This window comes from Balearica regulorum, chromosome 10, assembly GCF_011004875.1.
Source record: "Balearica regulorum gibbericeps isolate bBalReg1 chromosome 10, bBalReg1.pri, whole genome shotgun sequence".
NCBI lineage: Eukaryota > Metazoa > Chordata > Aves > Gruiformes > Gruidae > Balearica > Balearica regulorum.
Window position 1 is genome coordinate 12,490,232 of NC_046193.1, and position 7,424 is coordinate 12,497,655.

General features: G+C 43.3%; 1 long non-coding RNA gene across 1 annotated transcript in view; it reads left to right on the forward strand.

Annotated features, from left to right (window-relative positions):
• LOC142603214 (uncharacterized) overlaps positions 1 to 6,873 on the forward strand; it is a 54,520-nt gene extending 47,647 nt beyond the window's left edge. Inside the window, exon 3 of the long non-coding RNA XR_012837105.1 lies at positions 6,757 to 6,873. This is a non-coding gene — a long non-coding RNA (uncharacterized LOC142603214). The remainder of the gene's footprint in view (positions 1 to 6,756) is intronic.
• Positions 6,874 to 7,424: the final 551 nt, after the last annotated feature.

The following is a 7,424-nucleotide window of genomic DNA, read 5'->3' on the forward strand; positions in this document are numbered from 1 at the left end:
GCACAACTGTAAACACATTTATTACACTCTTGAATCCCACACTTTACCTCCTCATATCTCCTTTTACTGCGTGGCACCAGTGTTTTGTTTTCATTTCCTCAGAACAAGCAATAAAGCCTTAATTTCATTCAAGGAACAGGGAGGAGAGCTCATGCCACCAACCTCCAAGTTTTCTGGCAGAAGCCACAGAGAGAATGCAGGCAGCCTGGGTAGGTGCGATACCATCACCCCACACCAGCAAGGGAAGATCCCACATGAAGTTTTATCTGCTGATAGATATGGTGTGTTTTCTACCATCGGAAAGGTTGCCATTAGTCTTGGATGGCTTTTATGAAATTATCATCTAGTTGTGGGGTGTTGAGCTGCAGTTTGCATGCTCCATAGGGATGGAGGGTCCAAAGGCCTCTGCTGGAAAAATAGTCAGGATCCCCAAAGTAAAAATGATGGAAAATCACTGTCTAGTTAATCACACATAATAAGCTTGATGCAGGAAGGAAATCCTTTGGTCACACAAGTCCCCATAATAAAGCACTTGAATCTCTAAGAAAGGGCTACTCGTTAACAATTTGAGGCACTGTAGTCCAAATAAATGCTAATCTTCCATGTGGAAACTGTAGGCTTTTGTTTTCAGTTGTAGTTCTGTCTTGTGTAGCAAACAAAAGAGCAGCACTTCAGAGATGCATGACATTCTTTCTGTGAAGAGAAAATCTTGGAGAGTTTGAGGTACTAAAGAAAGGCCCAGCAAGAAAAAAATAGCCTAACCTAAATTCCAGGCAACTAAGTGGGAGTAGGGCAGTAATAGCTGTCATTCACTTTTGCAGACAAGGGAAGGGGTAGACTCCAAGGCCATCACTGTTCCCATATCAAGACCAGAGGCATCCTCAGCCTAGGACAAGTCTTTGCTGTGAAGAACAAGGTATCTGGGTGTAACTGGATAACAGTTCTGGCATACTGGCGTGCAGCATGGATGTCTTCATGGTCTCCTCCAGCCATAATTCTGTTAGCCAAGAAAAAACAATTATTAGTATCTCTAAAATGCTTTTTTTTTTTTTTTAATTGTCGTGATAAAAATCCCATTTCTAGTTGGAAGCCAGCTTCAAGAACAAAATCTAACTGTGCCTTCTGCTCAAGAGAAGACCTTTCATAGTTAATCTCCTACTGCTTCTGAAAGCAGTAATTCAGACATGTTGCTACAGGAAAGGAGTTTTACATGAAGGACTGGTCCCTGCTGAGGCTGCAGCTCACCATGCTTGCTGCAGGAGCATCCCAGCCTGGCACAGCAAGCACCATATGCCGTGTACTCTTTCCCCAAAACCCTCACAGAAGATTTTCTTAGGCAAGGTTTCCACAGAGATGGAAAGGTACAAAAAGTACCTGTGTTCACTTTGCAGGAAAGCAAATTGGCGTAGATGACAAAACGCACCACCAGCCAATACGTGGTGTTTCAGATGGTGTCAAAGGCTTTACCTCCTCTGCAGTAACAGCTCCCTCCCCAAGGGCTGTGTCAGGCTCAGGAATGGGTTGTCCATGGTGTACGTGTCCTTCAGGCCGCTCCTGAGGGCTCATGGCTGTTTGGCCCATTGGGGATGCTCCTTGATCTGCTCACAGTTTCCTCCAACGCCCTCTTGAAGGCACATCAAAGCTTTCATCTCCATGTTCTTACATACTCCTAGTGCCACACGAGACCATGTGTCTCCTGAAAATTGGAATTACTCTGAGGATTTATTTTGCTTAAGAAGATTTGCAGCAATAAGATTAAGGTATATATGCATCCTATAGAGAAGGACATGGCGGTGCCTAAAGGGTGAGCATGATCACCCCTGAAGGGTGAGTGAGCATAGTGAGTCCGAGTGAGGAGAGCTGCCACCCTGTTCAAAATTACTTCCAGCTAGGAACCAAATTTAAAAGCAACGTGAGATTGAGGGCCTGTGCTAGTATTGCAAAAATGCACGAAAGATTTCTACCACCCTGCTGCAAACTCACACCTTGATCAGCTTAGACTTTTATTGGCCAACAATTCATATGACCTATTTTGTCTTAAACATTTCTCCAGTGCCTTTTAAATGGTGGTATTTAGGCTGGACTTCTGAGCACCAAACATACAAACACAGGCCACTTAATTAACTGCACATCCTCACAACATCTCCGGTACTAACGTGATGGCATCAGGGTACGTTTCAGTATTTTTAAAGGCTGCAGGCTATCACCTAGGGCAAGTGACACTGATTGCCAGCAATATACTCCACCACACTCAAGCAGCTTTTCAGTAGCTTTTCCAGTTTCCTAGCAACGAGGCCAGCAAGAAGACCTAAAAGTCTTTCTTAACAAGCTATGTTTGTCCAGAATATGCACTTATCACTGCATTGCAAACAGCGAATGATCTCCCAGGCCAGCTGATTATTAATAGGGGGAAATGCAACAGAGAAGCGTATTTCAGGAGGGACTATCCCCGCAAATTTGTTAGGCAATCAAATATTTGTCAGTGTGGGGGGGATGTGGATTAGAGAGGGACACAGATCCCCTAAATTGAAAGCTTTGAGTTTCTCTATTCCACTGGGCTTTTCTAACATGCTTCAGGGCTGTTTCTGTGGGGTTTTCCTGGGCCACTGTTTGGTTGTAGGAGAGATGCTGCGTCCTCTGCACCTCCCGCCAGGCCAGTTTACTGACTCCTGCTGAGTTTGGGGTGTAGCACAAGAACGCAGCAAGTGAGGAACTTGTGCATTATTAAACACATACATGTAAGAGCAAGGAAGCAGCCTCAGGATTTAAAGTGCATGTGTTAACTCCTTTATTTATTCTTTCAGAGCTGACTTACACAGCTAATTAGCTGCTTTTCCTCCTCCTCCTTTTTTTTTTTTTTTTTTCCCCAGAAGCCCAACTGCCATATCTTTTTTTCCTGGCAAATGGATGTGTTGAAAGACAGCCCTCCTCCACACAGATAGATTTTTTTTCACTACATCCACCTAACCATGATACACTCTGGATGATATATGTAGCTCTGCCCCCCGAGCAATCATTTCCTTTTATGGCTCTGAAGGGACAAAACCAGGTGACACAGCGAAAGTTAAATGCTGAAAGTTTCCAAGAAATGCTGGAGAAGTTGTGCCAACAATCAGAGACATATAGAAGTAGAAAACAGAGGGGTAGAGAGTGGCACATGATCATCTGCTGGTATTGGAAAAGAATAAACACCAAGGCAAAATAACAGGAACTTTTTCAGATGCTGTGAGAGGGCACAAGTGGTATCAGTATGTGGAAATAAACAGAGGAGCATGTTGCCTGAAGAGTGGGATGTACTTCTGACCGGCCACCCAAATCCTAAACTCCCCAGTCACCGCTCCCTCAGGCAGGACTGCTGAAGTGTGCAGCACTGGAAGTCAGAAAGGATTAAAGCCGTGAGGATTTACCCATATAAGAATATATAATGTTTGGACAGCAGACAGAGATGTATTAGAGAGAGTTGGCTTGTGCTGCTTTTGCACTGCTTAGCACTGGAATAATTCCTTTCACTTTAATGCACTTATTCCTATTGATTTATGCAGGCATGAGAGGAGTCTAGCCAACAAAGCTCAAATAGATCTTTTAGACTGTATCGTTCTGCTAGGAAAAGTGGTAGAATCCCTCATATCTATAGGAATATATATGTGTGCCTGTCAATGTGCATTTAATTTTTCCATTTGAGGATATTCATATCATCCGTCTTGGGTACCCTCTTAGAAAGGAATAGCACTTTGAGGTGTTCTCTGTTGACTAAAAGAGTGTGTTGGTGTCAAGATTAGGTACAAGACTACTAACTTCCAGATGAATCAAGAGAGGCACAGTCCTCCTGTGGTTATACACTTAAGTTTTGTTTCCTGAAAAACTTACTCAGCTGTCTAGCGGTTGTGAAAATAGCCAGAAGATAGTAGCAGGAATATTCTGCTAAGTGAAGGTGATACAATGCAGAGGCCTTTGTTAGTGACTGAAGCAAGCAGAAGATATTTCCCCCCGTTTCCACTAGCTCTCTCTAATTCTAGGTGTTGACTATACTCTGCAGGTGCTCATTTCTTTCCCCTGACTATAAAGGCAGCCAGGCTGGGGAGGCATTTCTGGGCTGCGTGCACACGATTTTAAAAAATAAAACAGGAGGAAGAAACACACTTCATAAGATTTGATCAGAACAAGCAGGGAGGAGTAAGACAAAATCTCCCTCACCTCAGATGTGAATTTATTTTTCCTTGAAATAAAAGAACAGGATGTTCTGAGGAAGTTTACATCCCAAAACTTAAGTCTGGACAGTCCTTGAACAGCAAGTGATGGCAGAGTCAAGATCCAACGGCAGCTGCGTTTTGAGCTTGTCTCAGTACTTTGGAAACATCTGCATTCTTTATCAACATCCATAAGCACTAAAAAGATGAAGCAGTATTTCTGCAGCTGGGGTAGAGTGATGTAACTAGCATACATTTAATTTTATTTCAAGTTTTGGCTACCTCTCATGCAGTGCAATGGGGGATGTTACAGATGGCTAACATGCAGAAGTTACTCAGGGACTGTGGAGTGATGAGAACGGACTTTTTCATGTTGCACAAGTTCAGAAACAGTAAAGAGAATGAGAGACAGAAAACCCCTCACATAGGCATCCATCTGCAGTGCAAACCTAGCCTTGGTGTTCACTGGTAGAGGCTAAAGAACAAGGCTGTTGTTGTATGTGTGGAACAGAGGAATTCTTGAGCATTTACTCCAGAAAAAACAAGAACGAACGCAAATATTGTGTCTAAACTTCAACTTGAACTATGAATGATTACTTTTATCGGAAAATATGTGACTGAGCATTAGAGTCTGCTTTATTTTCATGCAGCCAGGTTTTGGCTGTCCACGCTGAAATACTAGTAAGAGGGTTTGATCCCATGCTATTTCTTGCTTTGAGGTCAGGGAGATAGCCATACCACATGCTAAGCTCTTCTAAGCCATCAACCTTTTGAAGTTTGCCCATGCTGATTTATCTCTCAGTCCCAAAAAAGATAGACACACCATAGTATCTGGCACTCCAGTGACCCCTTGATAGAGATAATAATTTCTCATTTTATGAATGCATTTATTTAGGTGTCTGCTAACACAAAGATGGGACAACCATCTCTATATCATAGATTGCTTTGATGAGACTTTAAAGGATTTCTCCAAGCTCTCCAAAGACCAATTGTAATGAATGTTACAGTCCAATTCAGTATGAGGTTTCTTCACAAGCCAGAAAAATAAGCAGTGCCCAGTTTATCAGACAGAAAGAAGGCTCCTTCCATTAGTAATTAGCCAGCACTGTTCATTTTTCAGGGCAGGATGGCTTAAACCATTACGGGCACATCCTTCAAGAGGGAGAAACCTAGCACAGGACCAAACATACACATGATTCCTGTGCCTAAGTGTGCAAGTCTGATCAATGGATGTGTAGACTGCTAATGAGCCACCTCATTAGCTGCATGCAGGAATATTTACCCGCAAGTCAGGCGCCGTTGTGGTAACTGCATGCCGAAGCACAGCAGCAGGTTGGTGAGCTCTGAACCATCTTGACATCTACCAGTTGTAAACTTGCTCCCTTAATGCTGTTGTGTTAACACAGCAGCATGCCATCACGGTGTGATATTAACCTGGATCGTTTCCTCCTCCACCACCGACCTCAGCCGCCTTGCAGCTGTGAAAACGCAGCTCGTTGTAGCTCTTTGCTCCTGTGTGTGCTGCTCTGTTTCTCCTCCCAAGTCCTTGTTGTAGCTCTGTGGCTTTTGGTCCTGGGAACACGATTATGTCAGGAGTGAGAGAGGTCTCCCAGCCTAACTTGGGTGCTTGGAGAAGATATATGTGTGCTTATTTTCAGAGGTTCACTACTCTAATGGTGAATCAGGTCTGATGTAGACTCTGGTGCACTGCAACTCCTGATATGACTTGGCAAAGTAATACAGAAGAACCCATGCCTCCCATTGATTGAATTGCAGTCTGACCTCTCCTGCCTCCTCTCTGGCAAGACTTTTGTTCATCTTTTTCTGTTCAGTATTATCCTCCTCTGATAGCCCCCGTTCCAGTCTGCCAGCAGTATTTATTACCTTTTCCACAGTATGGCTGTTTTCAGTTTTCTTACATTTCCAATTATACTGCACAGTTACCATTGATCTGTTTTCTGTTAGCATGAAAATCAGAGCTGTGATCTATATAATTTAAGACTCTACCTTCATTAACCTTCCTTTTGTTTTTAAGGCAGACTATTTAAATTGATCTTTATTAAATAAAATTACAAGAGCTATCAATCCTCATGCTTCACGGTGTAAGTTGATCAGTGGCTAACTCAGGAAGTAATTGCCAGAGGACCTCATTGTTAAGATACTGTACAATTAGATGTGTTTCAGCAGTTTAATTCCTTCCAAGGAGTATATGGCCACCATCAGGGACAGTATTCTGCATTTACTGGATCACTGGTTAATTTTGGTGTAGAAGAAGAGAGCAGCTGGATCGGATGGACTCTTGCTATAGCAACTCACCTCTTAGCTGCCACAGTGACCAACACCTCAGTGCTGATGTATTGCCACGGCCAGATCTTTCGGTGACACACATCAGCCCAGATCCATTGACCTGATGTGATACAAAGATCCTCAGCTGGTGTAATTCAGCACAGCTCCACCAGTTTGAGTGGGGACCTCCTGTGATTTTGCCCTCTCCTGTTGCCAAACAGAGATGGGAGCGTGCATGATGAGGTTATTTATGAAAGGCACTGTTCTCATCCCATTTCTCCAGGCGCGGACTGCAGCTATTGATTGTCGTGGTGCTACTTCGGTTTTGCACCAAATCAGAATCCTGTGCCATCCTGGGAAACAAAAAAGCTGAAGCTACAGGATGTCTGCATTCTCTAAGATATCTCCTCCCTTGCTGTGGTTGTATGTATCCTAGCTTCTTAAATTGACTTTTCACATTGTCTAAACATATTTAGACGTAAGATTTCACAATTACAGGAAAGTTGCTTTCAACATCCTCCTACTCTCATTCAGATCCATTCTCTTTTGCTCTCATGTTCTTATCATATTTAAGAATTCTGCGTAAATGAGCATTAATGAACCAATTTTAAATTATTTTTCTATGAGCAATTTCAGCTGCAAGCCGCTTGATTATGTGAATCCAAATGATGGGGATGGGGGAGGGAGAGCATAAAACGTGTCTTTGCTGCAGTAACCCGTGACCGATTTAAGTGCTGGAGCAAAGGTAAATGCGGAAGGGTTGAGCTGCCACCTGAATGCTGTCTGCACAGCACTGGATAGAGAGGAGATGATGCAGGACTGTAAAAGTCAGGGAAATGCACATGATCACACAGAGGCAGGGGGAAAAAAATCTCGTCCTCTCCCTCTGTCTCTATTGAAGCTCACCTCCCTGTGCTAGCTCTGCAGGACACAGCATTGATATCTGCAAGC